Source organism: Suricata suricatta, chromosome 9 (genome assembly GCF_006229205.1).
Source record: "Suricata suricatta isolate VVHF042 chromosome 9, meerkat_22Aug2017_6uvM2_HiC, whole genome shotgun sequence".
Lineage (NCBI taxonomy): Eukaryota > Metazoa > Chordata > Mammalia > Carnivora > Herpestidae > Suricata > Suricata suricatta.
Window position 1 is genome coordinate 24500617 of NC_043708.1, and position 15476 is coordinate 24516092.

The following is a 15476-nucleotide window of genomic DNA, read 5'->3' on the forward strand; positions in this document are numbered from 1 at the left end:
AATGTATTATAGATAAGCTGCCATATAATGATTGCCACTTCAGATAGCTGTGAAATTAGATGATTAACTGGTTGTTACTTAACCTTCTAATTTCTGTATAAGTCTAATTACATGAAATAGAAGTTGGTGTTTTGATTTTTTACTTTGCTTTTCTGTTTGGAGTGTCATTGTAACTACTGTATTGTAAATGATGGAAAATAATTGCATATGTTAAAAAAATAAATTGTGTTATATTAAAAAAACCCAAAAAAACAAAAAGAAAATTGGGAAGCTTTTTGTCTTGTTAAATGGAACAAGACAATGGCCCCTAGGCCGCTAGTGTAAGAGACCTGGGGGTGGGGGCAAGTCTTAAAAATGCTAACTTACAAGTGCTGCTTTAAGGACGCCTGGGTGGCTCAGTCACTTAGAGATTTAGATGAGTATAAAGGTAACACCCTCTTCTTTGAAGTCAAGATCCTGAGAAGCTAGTCCCTTTGATAAAGTCACCCAGCTGGTTTCAGGGACTCCACTTTGATTTACTCCAGCCACCTCTGATGATGCCTAGTGTGTCCTGTTGCCAGGTGTGTATAAGGCTGTGGGAGCACAGAGCTGCGTAAGGGATCCCAGGCTTCAAGTTGCTCCCTAGTCAAGGACTAGCCAAGTTCACAAATATTTATAAGACCCCACGTAGTTAAATGTCCCACTCTGTGGAGGAGTTGTCTGCCATGAGTATGACATACACACAGAAGAGTGCACGTAACACTGCTCTACAGAAACTGAGCATGCCTGTTTCGTATCTCTTCTTAGGGTGATTTTTGGATGCTTTTGACAAGAGGCAGCGTAGAATAATAGAAAAACAAGCTGGGCTGGGAGAATTTGTAAACCCCGGGGTCTGTTGACCTCTTCAGCTCTCACTTTTCTTCTGTAAGTGAAAGTTTGGCTGAAGAAAAAAACAACTTGGCCAAATTTTTGCCCACCTTCATCATTCTAGGAGTCTGTCTGGGTACTTTGGAGGATTGGATTGTTGAAGTGCTGGTTTGGAATCATTTCCAATTTAAAAATTGAGCTGATTAGGGAATAAAGCAGGAAGCCTGCCATCTAGTGGTGAATATATACATTGCTCTTTTGCTCAGCTTCTGGGTCTGAGCTTCTAGAACCAGAGGCCTTTACTCCTCACCCACATGGTCCTTAATTACAGGGGTTTTAGTTGTGCCACAGTTACAATACTTAACTGTCTTAGCTATATTATAACAAGTGAAGGGAACCCGCTTGTGGTTTGGCTGACAACGGAGAGGGGAGGCCTCTTGCCTTTGTAGTTAATTGCTCTGAAATTCTGCCTGCAGGCTTTGCCGTGCCCTCAACATGCACTTCTGGCAGGCTCACAGGAAGGCTAAAGTGATAGGTATCCAGAAAATCTGGTCTCTGCCTCAAGATTTCAGGCTCCAAGGAGGGACACCAGCCTGAGTTCTTTCTTAGAACATATCATTAAAAGGAGGGGGTTTGGATCCCCCCCACCCGGCAGTCGACCCTTGGGTATTTACTCATGAGAGGGATCACAGTAAAGAATTAAACCCCTGGCGGAGGCCAGGGCAAGGGTGGGTCAGAGTTGGGCAGCAGCACTGAGGGCTGGGTTTCAGTGGAAGAAGGGGCCGGGTACTGGGGGCAAGCGTGTGCAGACTGGGGAAGCATTCTGTGGGGTCCTGAGAGGTCTGTCTCCTTCATGTGTCCCCTCGCCTTGCTGTGGTGACTCGGGAAGGACTGTAGTCTCAACACCCATCCCATTCCTGGCTGGCGGCAGGATAGGAAATTGCATGATGTGATCTACCCTTGAGACTAGAAAGAAACCAACCTGCAATGCCATGTGGCCAGCCAAAAACATTTTAAAAAATAAGAATAAAAGGCACCTTTGTGTCTATCCACTTCTTACAGGAATAAAACAGAAATTGGTGGGTTGTGAGCTCTAAAAGGCTAATAATTCCTGGCCTACTAATTATTAATTTAAAATCATTATTGGGCCAGGCCCCGTGCTGGGTGCTGGGGTTACAGGTGGTAGAAATGCACAGACCCTGCCCTGGTGGATACACTGTCTAGAGATTAAGACATTGAACAAATAGTTACATGGTAGATACCTGGGGAGTCAATGACACTGGTGATACTTTAGGGAGAGACAAAGAGACAGAGGATGTGTGTGCGTGCATGTGTGTGTACGCACATGCATGTGTGTAGGGTGTGTGTGTATGTATGTGCATTGTATAGAGGGCATGTGTGCACACGCATGCATTTTTGTAGGGTGTGTGTCCATACATGTGCGTGTGTGTATGTGCATGTGTGTAGGGTGTGTGTATATGTGCATGTGTGTAGGTATGTGCATGCACGCATGTACATGTGTGTAGGGTGTATATATGTGCATATGTGTAGGGTGAGTGTGCACACATGTGCATGTGTGTAGGGTGTGTGTGCATGTGTGTGGGGTTAATGCACACATGTGCTTGTGTAGAGTGTGTATGACCATGTGTGTAGGGGATGTGTAGGGGTTGTATGTGCATGTGTGTAGGGTGTGTGTGCATGTGTGTATGTGCACACGTGCGCATGTGTAGGGTTGTGCATGTGTGTAGGGTGTATGTGCATGTGTGTGCACACACATTTGCATGTGTAGGGTGTGCATGTGTATGGGGTGTATGCACACATGTGCATTGTAGGGTGTGTGTGTGTGCGTGTGTGTAGAGTGTGTGTATATGCGTGTGTGGAGGAGTGTATGTGCACACATTTGCACGTGTGGGGTGTATTGCATGTGTGTATGTGCACACATGTGCATGTGTAGCGTGTGGGTGTGTGTGCATGCGTGTAGGGTGTGTGCATACATATGCATGTGTAGGGGATGTGTGTGCATGTGTGTAGGAGTGTGTGTGTGCACATGTGCATGTATGTGGGGTGTTCCGGGCAGTAGTAAAAGCAGGTGTAAAAATGCTGAGACAAGAAGGGACAGGGAACACCCAGAGAACTGAAAGGCCGTCGGTTCTCACAGTGCGGGAGAGTGGATGAGAGGGAGCTGGGGAGCCTGGCAGGGACCAACTCACAAGGCCAGGTACCACCTCTATCCTCCCAGAATGGGAAAAAGAAGAGGGGCCGGATCAGATTTGCATTTTGAAAGCTCATTCTGGCTCAGCCTGCTGGCCAGATTGCCTGAGAGCACAGGAGGGAAGGAGGAGACACAGGAAAGCCGGTTGGGAGGTGGCTGTAATAACCCGAGCCAGGGGATGGCACCCTGAGCTTAGGAGAGAGGAGAAAGGAGTGGAGAGTGGAGAGAGAACTGGGATTGCCAGGCTTGCCCAGGGACCGCAGCGCCTGGATTTGTAGGCTCCTGGAGTGAAGGGCGATGTTTGTCAGGACCATGGAGACTTCTGAGCACAGGGGCCGAGGGACACAGGAACCTCTGGATTCTGAGAAATGCCTGAGAGAGTTGTCCATCTAATATCAGTACGACAAAGCTGGCTGTTATCATTGCTAATGTCAAACACATTTTGGAGGTTCTCACTAGTGAAGTAAGAAAAGAAATGAAGTAGTCTGTGTGAATATTACTGAAGAAGGGAAATGATCTTTTTTTCTCAAGTTGGCTTGCAAACTCAGCCTGATAACAAGTAATTAAAATTAATAACTTAAAATTAATAATGGAATTTTGAGAGGTGGCTATATGCAAGATAAGTATACAAAAATAAATAGCTTTTCTCTCTACTAACAAATAGGCATTCCATATTCATGGATGAGACAATTTATAAAAATATAAATCCTTCTGAAGTCAATGTATAAATTTAATGCTCTTCTAGTCAGAATCCCAAGTGTGCATGTTTCTGTGGATGTGTATATACCTAAGTTAGGATTAAATTATTTTCTTTTTAAAAAATTTTTTTAAACATTTATTTGTTTTTGAGAGACAGAGAGATACAGATCATGAGCAGGGGAGGGGCAGAGAGAGAGAGGGACACACAGAATCAGAAACAGGCTCCAGGCTCTGAGCTTTAGGGCTCAAATCCATGAACTGTGAGATCAGGACTTGAGCCGAAGTCGGACGCTCAACCGACTGAGCCACCCAGGCGCTCCTTGGGTTAAATTATTTTAAAGGCCTACCTTGTTGACTAGGTTGTTTAGATTTCTATGTCTTTGCTTACATTTTGTGTATTTGATCTTAGACTGAGAATAGTGTGTTAAACTCTCCCTGTAGCATTTCTATTTTTCTTTGCTTTTCTGCTTTCTGTAGATGGAACATTCACTATTCCTATCCAAAGATAATCATTATCGTTACCTCTGATGCCATAGATTAATAATTTTGCCTGTTCTGTCTTTAAATTAATAGAGTCACATAGCATATATGCTTTTGGTTCTGGTTTCTTTTATTCGATATTACATTTGTTAGATTCAACCTATTGTTGCATGTCATTATAGATTACTTATTTTCATTGAGGTGTTTTACCCCGTAAGTTTATATACCACAGCTCATTCATCCTTTATACTATTGATGGACTTCTGGGTAGTTTTGAGTTTGGGGCTATTGCAAATAGATTTGCTATAGTATTCTTGCATGTATCTTTTGATGTGCATTTATATGCATGTCTGTTGAGTACATGCCCAGATGTGGAGTTTCTAGGTTGCATGTACCAATCAATTTTATTAATGTTAATTTAATTATTATTATTATTTTATTTTTTTAAATGTTTGAGAGTGAGAGAGACAATGTTGAGTGGGGGAGGGACAGAGAGAAAGGGAGATACAGAATCTGAAGCAGGCTCCAGGCTCTGAGGTGTCAGAACTGAGCCCAACACGTGGCTCAAATTCACGAACTGTGAGATCATGACCTGAGCCAAAGTCAGATACTCAACCGACTGAGCCACCCAGGTGCTCCTAGTTTAATTTAATTTTTTAATAATTTTTTTTAACATTCATTTATTTTTGAGAGAGAGAGAGAGAGAGCAAGAGCGAGCATGAGCAGGGGAGGGGCAGAGAGAAAGAGGGAGACACAGAATCTGAAGCAGGCTCCAGGCTCCGAGCTGTCAGCACAGAGCCCGACGCGGGGTTGGAACATATGAGCCATGAGATCATGATCTGAACTTAAGTCGGACGCTTAACCGAAAATGAGCCACCCAGGTGCCCCCTGGTGCCAATCAACTTCTGATGTCTTTCTCGTAGATATGAAAAGATAGCCAAGGTTTCCAAACATCTGAGGAAAGCCTCCTGTGTAAGAAAGACACAAGAAACACATTCATAGCAAACAAATACGACTGTGTTTACTTTTCCTACTAACAGTTCCAAGGAATCTTATCCTATGGCATGACCTGACTCTGCTTGTCCTCCTCACATATCATGGTAACAATAAAGATTGTGGTGGATTCAGTGATCATCATAGTATATGTAGAGTTTGAGGCAATTGGGCTGTTGTGAAGGTGGTCCTATTTCACCACTGCTTTGGGAACTGGAGGCAGAGGTACTTTTCTTTTTGGGTTTTGGTGTCATACACGTAGAATATTTCTTCAGGGGCGCCGGGGTGGCTCAGTCAGTTAAGCGTCCGGCTTCGGCTCAGGTCATGATCTTATGGTTCGTGGGTTCGAGCCCTGTGTTGGGCTCTGTGCTGACAGCTAGCTCAGAGCCTGGAGCCTGCTTCGGATTCTGTATCTCCCTCTCTCACTGACCCTCCCCTGCTGACTCTGTCTCTCTCTGTCTCTCAAAAAAAAATTTTTTTTAAATTAAAAAAAAAGAATATTTCTTTAGTTTTGAGGATGCCATCTTGGTAACATAGAGCACACCACATGCCATGAAGGCATTGCTGGCTGCAGGGCAAAACAGGCTGTTTTCCCAGAACACGGATGGCTGGAAGGTGGTCTTGCTGATTTGAACTGGGATGCTATCACCTCTGATTTCCTTGGTTTCATAGGGACCTGTGTCATTGAAAGAGATGTCTTTATAGACAGAGAGAAATCTTCATAGGAGGAAGAACTATAGGCAAAACTATTGTTAAGAGTTGCAATTGGTAATAGGCTGACTTAGACCTTGTTTGAAGTGACATTCACCCAGCACGTGTATCCTAGTAAAGCTGGTTCTTGTCATGACCATGCCAAGCCATTTCCTTGAATTAACAGGCCTGTGGAAATGACAGCCCTGAGCTGCTTTAATTTGGTTATTCACTGGCTAAGGATGACGGGGGAAGAATGTATGATTCTCTAATCCAGTGCCATCTGGTCTGGTTCCAGGTAGAGGTCCTTCCCCAGCCTCCACTGGTCGATGGGATGATGTGGAGAACAAAAGGCTGGCTGAGGCTGGTGATGCCCCCGTTGGCACAGGACCCCGGGGGTGTGAAAGGAACGGCCTAAGGATTTGCAGACATTGTGCATAGCTACAGACACAATGCTGGCCCAAAGCAAATGTTCTACAGGTGTTGGGGGAGGGAATGATGGAAGGAAGGAAGCTGACCAGTGACCTCTCTATCTTGGATGGATACAACTTGGAGAGGGGAAACCTCAAAATTTTATTTTATTTTAAGGGTGCCCATTCTTTGGGGTTCCCAAACCGTGGGCTCATTGTATTGATCTTCTTAGGCTGCCTAACTCAATACCACAGAAACAACAGAAAACAACAGAATTTGATTTTCTTGCAGTTCTGGGTACTGGAAGTCCAAGATCAAGGTGTCAGTAGGTTTCATTTCTCTGAGGCCTCTCTCTTTGGCTAGCAGTTGGCCACTTTCTGGCTATCTTCACACAGCTTTTCCTCTGTGTGTGTGCATCCCTGCTGCTTCTTCTTTGTATAAGGACAGCAGTCATATTAGCTTGGGTCTCATCCATCTGAACTCATTGAATATTAATTACCTCTTAAAGGCCTTATTTCCAAATACAGTCATATTCTAAGCTATTAGGGATTAGGGCTTCAATATATAAATTGGGGGGACACAGTCTAGTTAGTAGGAATCATCTGATGACGGGCTGATCTGACTAGATGATTTGACCACTGGAGAGAAAAGGCATAGCCATAGTTCAGAGTCCCCAGGTACCCCTGTTTCTAGGTTGCTTGGGTTAGGGTGTTGATGGCCTTGAGTTGTGGTTTGGGGTTCATAAACAGGCCTGCTGATAATATGTGTTGAGCAGAGTCTGTGGGGAGAGAGGTGTAGGGACCAACCCTCTGCCCCACAGGCAAAGAGTCCCTGCCCCATCTAAGTTAGACCTTGCCATACATTGTCTAGAGTTTGGACTTGGACTTATCATAGACCCAGAACATGTCACTGCCAGGTGAGCTAACATGAAGGCATCTAGCTCTCCTGATCATAGATTTCCCAGCATTGTGGGATATTGTTTCCTAGGAGATCAAGATTTGCTCACTTTACCCACAATGCAAATATATTCAATTAAAAAAATTTTTGTTAATGTTTTATTTTTTGAGAGAGAGACAGAGCATCGGAGGTGGGGGGAGGTGCAGAGAGAGGGAGACACAGAATCCGAAGCAGGCTCTGAGAGCTCAGAGCCTGACATGGGGCTCAAACCCACAAACCATGAGATCATGACCTGAGCCAAAGTTAGACGCTTAACCAACTGAGCCACCAAGATCCCCATGTTCGGTTTTTTAAAGACAACAGTTGGGTTTAACTCTGTTAGATTATAAGCTCCTTAGAACAGGAATTGTATCTGTAATTTCTTTGATAAACACTGCTTTTCTAGTACCTAATATAAAACTCAATCTGTATTAATTACACAGTAAGTGTTGCTTACTGAAAGTTGGGAGGGGCTGCATGTTAGGGAAGATAAAGGATAGTGGGAAGTGAATACCTAGGAAAAAAGATCAACCTCATTATCCTTTATTTAAAGATAAGTAAATTAGAAAAAACTATATAGGTAAATTAGAATATGTATCCCTACATGCTTATTAAATTTGTAAATTTAAAAGGGTAAAATTTGGGATACCTGGGTAGCTTAGTAGGTTAAGCATTCAACTCTTGATTCTGGCTCCGGTCATGATCTCGCAGTTGTGAGATCGAGGCTTATGTCAGGGTCAGTGCTGAGTGTGGAACCTGCTTGGGATTCTCTTTATGCCTCCTTCTGCTCCTTACCCATTCTTTCTCTCTCTCAAAAACAAATAAACAAACAAAAAAAGTAAAATTCAATACTGGTGAAGCTATGAGGACAGGTTTACTCAAAATATTTGCAAATTACTCTTTATATCACATATGTACAAGTAGGTATATTTATTTTTAAAAATTTTTTAACATTAATTTATTTTTAGAGACAGAGAGAGACAGATCATGAGCAGGGGAGGGGCAGAGAGAGAGGGACACACAGAATTGGAAGCAGGCTCCAGGCTCTGAGCTGCCAGCACAGGGCCCGACGCAGGGCTTGAACCCGTGAGCCGTGAGATCAGTACCTGAGCCAAAGTTAGACGCTCAACCAGCTGAGCCACCCAGGCACCCCAAGTAGGCATATTTATAATACTGTGTACATTCTATATCCGTAGAAGGGCAATTTAGCAATGTTTAATTCATGCTATGAGGCTGTTGATAAACTGTGATCTGTATTTTTTAATGTTCTGTGAAATTCATAACTTACTTTGGAGGAACAAATAAGCAAAAATAAAACATAAGGTTGCTGGTTACACATCTTTTCACCAATAGTGGGTCTCGGGTCCCTGGGAGGTATAGTCCTCTGACACTCTTCCATTTCTATTACAGTTTACTTAGTCCATTTTGATGCTTTAGGACACACTGTCAGAACATTCCAGTGCTTCTAATGCCTCTGAGTAAACAGCAGCTCTGGAAACCTCAGGGCCTGGGCAAGGGAACCCTAAGCCTTCTCAATGTTGTGCCTCATGACCTTGCCCTCGGGGCCTGCCTGGATGCGGGCTGAAGCTCCAGCAAAGCGAAACGAGGCTCTTGGAACTGAGCAATAGCCAAGTGATCTTGGGTCAGTCTTGGGACCTCTTTGGGCCTTTCTCATCTCAAAAAGCAGGGCCTGTCATTAGAGCTGAGGGACCTTAGTTGTTTTCTGGTCCAGCTGACTTGATGACAAACACACAGACAGCAGCGCCTAATGTTCCCTTACTGAATGCCAACCACTGTCCTAAGGACTTTATATTGATTTGTTGATTGAAGGATTTCATATTGATATATTGATTTGATGATTGAAGGATTTAATTCTTTCAACAACCTTATGAAGTTAGAAATATTATCATCTTGATTTTATAAATATTGGAACCAAGGCTCAAAGAGGTGAAACAATTTGTCCAAAGTCACACAGCTAGCAAGTGGCTGAGCTGGGTTCAGACTCAGACTGTCTGACTCCACACCTCTGACCCTTGGAAGCCATGCCAGGGGCTTTCAAACTCTTTTGAGTATGGTGCACAATGAGAAATCATTTCAACATGACCATTCATGATGCATAAACAACAGAAATACAAGTTTCGCCACACGTGTGACACCTGTTGGAATTTCCAAGCTACTCCGTTTCATACCTTTCCAATAAGTCCTGGTCTTGATGCACTAAATTGTGATTGGGATCTGAGGAACCCTGCCTACCTGAGGAAGGTGCAATACCATTCTATAGTAGTAGGCAGAGACCACGAGTGGTGTCATGTTCAAAGTCACAGACCCATAAATGGCAGAGCTGGGTCTAGAACCCTGGTCAAAGCCCAGCACACTTTCCCTGTATCATCCTGGGAGGTCTGTAGTGCACACTGTGGGTGTGAAATAACCTATTTTGGGGGCGGCCAGTGGGTTAAGTGCATAGGGCAGAGGTCAAGGCTTTGCAGAAGCAGTATACATAGGGTGCCCCTTACCTCACTGAAGATCCATGGGAGCCCCTGTTCCCTGGTCCCCCAGAGCTTTGCTCAGGGCAGGTCCTGGTGCAGCAAGGGCTCTGCCCTGCCATCTGGAGTTCACAGCAGGAGGTCATCTGGCTTCATTTCAAGCTAATCCACATGCTTAGTTAGGCTAGTGATCTTTTGTACATATTGAACAATTATTTTCCCATTGCTTTCCAGCTGTTGGAGAAGCATGCATCAGACTCATTAGTTGGCAAAAGTACCCTGAGTCAGCTGATCGCAATCCCAGTCTCTGCGTGGGGACTGAGCCTCGTGGATTTATGCATTGTCACTTTTGTTATCCTTTCCCCCTCTTCCATCCTCCAAAGTTGAGATGAAGCCCTGCTTCTGCTAGTGTCTTCCCTGTCCACTCTGCCAGCACAAGTCTTTCCCTTCCCTGAAGAACTTATTGCCCCCACTATGCATGTGCTATAGCTGAGAAACAGTCTTGTTTCACATTATATTTTATTTCATGAATGTAGAACCTGCACCCAAGATCACCACTTAATACATGTCTTGAGCAAGTCACTTAAACACTTAAACTCCATCAGTTGCTGTTGTTTAGGGCTTTTATGAAGACTGTTGGAGAAAAGGTCTGTAAATACCCAACATATTGTATGATCCATATTCCTCCAACGAACATTTGTCAAGTCTTTACTATGTGCAGAGACTGTGCTTTCCTAATTGAAAAATTGGGATGCCCAGGGATATGTTAACAGCTGTGGGAATACAGTAGAAGAAATCCTGGTCTCTGCTCCCTGGTGTTTAGAACTGAGTTAGCAGGCCAGTCAAACATGCATGCTACAAGGCAGTGTAAGAGTAAGTACAGAGAGGAGCCCTTTCTGTAACAGATGTTAGAGACGCTCAGAGCATCATAGGAATGGTAAGAAGGTGAAATATCAAGAAAACCAGGATTTGGCTTCATTCAGTGCTGTTCCCGGTGCCTGGAGCCGTACCTGGCACCTGTGGATGCTCAGGAAAGAGAAGTGAAGATAAATGACCTGGAGAGACCGTCAGGATATGTGAGCATGCTCCCCATATTACAGGAAGCTGAGTCCTGAAGGAGGACATAGGGACTGACCAGGGTTCCAGGGATGGAGAACAGCTGGGATGAGAGCTATCTTCCCTCTCCTGCAGGCAGGATGGAAGGAGCAATCATAGCACATGGATTCAATGGATCTGTGATAACTTAGGCCAGGGTTAAGCTGAATTTCATTCAAAGGAATGTGGGGCTCCTGGGTGGCTCAGTCAGTTAAACATCCAACTCTTGGTTTTGACTCAGGTCACGATGTCATGGTTTGTGAGTTTGAACCCCTCGGCCTCTGAACTGATCACACAGAGGCTACTTGGGATTTCTCTCTCCCTCTCTCTCTGACCCTCCCTGGCTTGCTCACTCTCTCTCTCTTAAATAAACAAAGAAACAAACTTAGAGGTGTCCCCAAAATGATAAGGAAAGTAAACAGGAAAATGTTAGTCCATTGGAAAGTAGTTAAAAAAATTTAGAAGCAATATTTTTAAATCAACTTGATTATAAATTATTCGTATCTATTTTTATCAATATTAATTAATTGGCAACTGCAATGACCTAGTAGGTTCCACACGGCTTTCTTTATAAACACATTAAATACTCACCTTCAATGGGGCGCCTGGGTGGCTCGTCAGTTAAGCGTCAGACTTCAGCTCAGGTCATGATCTCATGGTCCGTGAGTTCAAGCCCCACATCGGGCTTGGTGCTGACAGCTCGGAGTCTGGAGTCTGCTTGGGATTCCCTGTCTTTATCTCTGTCTGGCCCTCCCCAGTTTGCGCTCTGCCTCTGTCTCTCAAAAATTAATAAACATTTATAAAAATTTTAAAAAATTCTCATCTTTGGGAGTTTAAAAACATTCTATGTTCACATTGGTGTTTTCCAGAATTGGGAATTTGAGAAAAAGATACAGAGGAAATTTGGAAAATGTAGAAAACATAAAAATAGTCCACCACCCCACATCCCCACATTACCCACTATCTCTCATTCCCACATTACCTTCAACCCCTCCATCCCCATATTACTCACAGCTCCACTTTCCTGGGACTATTAACATTTAAGTCTAATTGTTTACTAGTCTTTTTCTTTATGCATCCACTCCCCGCCCCCACCCTAGTAATATAGTTGAGTTCACTCTGCATGTTTAAGTTTGCCACTTGATTGTCTAACTAACATTAGAACATAAGTTTTCCCCCCTTGATATCAACTTCTTTGTAAGTCACATTCTAAATTATGGCCCAATGATCTCAAATGCAGACACAGGGATTTTTAAAGCTGTGGGAAGTAGTTCTCTTTGCTGGAGAGATGGCTTCTCTCACCTTGTGGGTGGAGAACCCAGAAGAATTTTGCAGATGCTTCACTTGGTCTATGGGGAAAGCTGGGGGGTGGGAGGGAACAAGGGGCAACTTTGCAAAGTGTCTTTGGTCCTACAACATCCCCTTAAGGGAGTTGACAGGCCCTTTATCTCCCACAGCCTGGAAGAACAATGCAGTGATTAGCATGAAGCCAGCAGGGCTATCTGAGCAAGGGAGAAGCCTGTCCAGCTGGGTATAAAACATGCCCTCAAAATATATCCAAATGAACAGGAAACAGCTGTCCCTTAGAATCCTAATGCTCAGAAAGTGCAAAACATTAGCACATTGTATTTCTACAACAAATTGGATGGACCTGGAAAAATCACTCCATCCTATCTTTCTGGGCTTTTGTCCTCTTATCTGGCCAGTGATTGGCAGTGCCTGGTGGTATGCCAGGGATTGACAGGCCCATAGCACATACGTGGCCAACCTCTGATTATTTGGAACATTGTTCTTCTTTTTTTAATGTTTGTGTATTTATTTTGAGAAAGAGAGAGAGAGAGAGAGAGAGAGAGAGAGAGAGAGAGTGTGTGTGTGTGTGTGTGTGTGTGTGTGTGTGTGTGTGTGCACGAATAGGGGAGGGGCAGAGAGAGAGGGAGAGAGCAAATCCCAAGGAGGCTCTGTGCTGTCAGTGGGGAGCCCGACTCAGGGCTGGGTCTCACTAACCTGAGATCACGACCTGAGCTGAAATCAAGAGTCAGATGCTTAACCAACTGGGCCACCCATGCAACCCTGGAACATCGTTCTTGATATAAAAGCACATATATTTGTTTATCTTGGGGAATAGAATCCAAAATTTGCTTTTGTTTTAAAAATGAAGCATAAGTCTTCAAAAAACAGTTTGGTAAATACTTCTAGAAACTCTGGGGATATGCTTTTTTCTCCTCTGCCAGAGGGAGTGCCTCAGTTTGAGACACACTGGACCAAAGGGTGGCTGAAGATCCTCTCAGCTATGATCTAGAAGCCCCTCTGGGCATAGGTCACAAGCATCTTTCAGATCACTATTGACAAGTTCAGCCATCATGAGTCACTCTCTTCTACCTTCCAGCTGACCTCCTCTCTGTTCACTTGGTCCAGCCTCAGAATCTTTGCCCCAGCTGCCGCCCTGCCTGAAGTGCTCTTCCTCCCTGTCTTCATGAGGTAGGTGTGCCCCCCTCATCACTCAGGTCTCAGGAGAAATGTCCCCTCCTTTCCTGACCACTGACTGATGTACTCCCTGGCATGCATCACTAGTATTTTCTCAGTAGCTTTTATCAGTATCTGATTTTTTGTGCATTCCGGGTCAATTTGTTGTTATCTGACTTCCTTGTCCAGAAATTCCATGAGAACAGCAACTCTCTCCCATTTTACTCTTTTTTTTTTCTTGGCACCCAGAATATCACACAGAGTCAGGCACACAGAAGGCATTCTGTAGCTGTTGAGTGGATAGGTGAACCAGGCACCTTTAGTAATAGTGGTGACTCTGTGCTAAGGGTCTTCGATTGGTCAGAACACTGCATTCCCCATGCGTCCTAAAGTATTTGGGATATTGGCCTTGAAGGGTGGGACATGGTAACCCCAGAGGACACTGGGTAGTTCTGGTTTTTGAAGCCTCAAGAAATGGAGAGTGTCCTCTTCCCTAATCAGCTTTTATTTATTCTTTAGTTTCTGCCATTCTGGTCCTTGTGATCTAAGAAATACTCATGTCAGAGAGGTGGGGTGACAGGAGAGGACAGGAGATCAGTCACAGGCGCTGCAATCTTCCTTCTTGTCTAATCCCTTCCGGGTGTTTCTCCGTCAACGAACCCCATTGACGCCATAAACCCTGCAACTGTTCCACAGCCCTCTGGCTTGAAAGCTCCCAAGCAAGGCACATGAGAGGGAAAAGCAGAGGTCACACATGTGTACCTCTCTCTTTGGCAGCCCCTGCCATGGTCATGAGGCCTTAGGGATAGAGAGGCCTTTAGGTCAGTTAGCCCACCGAACCCCTTTATTTCTGCATTTAGGAAGTCCAAGGGTCTTCACTTCACACGGCCAATTGGAGCATATTACTCAGTTTAATTCCCAAATATTTATTGTGTGCAGAGGGTTGGGGAAGGTATTGGGGGTTGATGGGACCCACGAAGATGAACAGAATATAGTCCTGAAATGAATATGAGGAAAGCCAGCCTTACAAATAACTACACAATCCAGGCCAGAATGCAATGAAAATGAGTAGTGAAAACCAGTTATTCTTTTGCAGCCTTCCAAGGAGGCTAGTTAAAGAAGAGGTCTTTATACACACTGGGGGTAGTGACGGCATGAGCTCTATCCAGATAAGACCCTCTAATCCCAGCAGACCCCAGACCCACTCTGATACTTTGGAAGGGTTATTTCTCCTGTCTGGGTCTAATCTGGGCAAAGAAAAGTTGGATTCCTAACACACTCTTGACACTCAAAACAATTTTATTTTATTAAAAAATTTTTTAAATGTTTACTTAATTTGGACACTGAGACAGAGTGCAAGCAAGGGAGGGGCAGAAAGAGAGGGAAACACAGAATCTAAAGCAGGCTCCAGGCTCTGAGCTGTCAGCACAGAGCCTGACAAGAGGCTCAAACTCATGAACTGCGAGATCATGACCTGAGCCACAGTCGAATGCTTAACTGACTGAGCCACTCAGGTGCTCCTCAAAACAATTTTATAAGTTCCAGAAGAAATTAAGAAGTGGGGAGCCATTCTCAGTAGGACATAAAATTACAAAATCATAGAGGAAGAGATTGATACTACATGATTACATGAAAATTAAAAAAAAAAAAACCACTATTGGAAAAAGTACCATAAACATACCTCAAAGATCAGAGACAAGCTGAGAAAATACACTTGCAAATGTATCACCAGTGGCCAAACAGCTAATTTCCTTCTTTTATAAGAACATACACAAATCAACTTGTGCCAGAGTCCAGCTCCAGCAGGTCCAGGGCTCCCTGAAGGATGGATGGTGTTGGCAAAGGGGAGCAAGAGAGCCTCGAGTTTCTTTCTGATCACCAGGCAGGCATCTCTGCACTGACTGGAGAGTCAGCTTTATTTAGAGAAAAATGTATGGGGTACAAAACAGAAGTGGCCATTGCCTTAGACAATGATTTCTGATGACAAATTCTTTGGTATGTAAAAATTTCCCAGAACATAGGTTGGTAGAAGACTCATGCATAATCTTTATCAATAGTGATTGAAGTGGGTGACTAGATGCTTATCACATGGGGAAGGAAGGTATCTTCAGCCTTCAAATACGAGGCAATGTTTTTTTAGCATAGCAAAAGCAAAGGTTAGTTCTTTG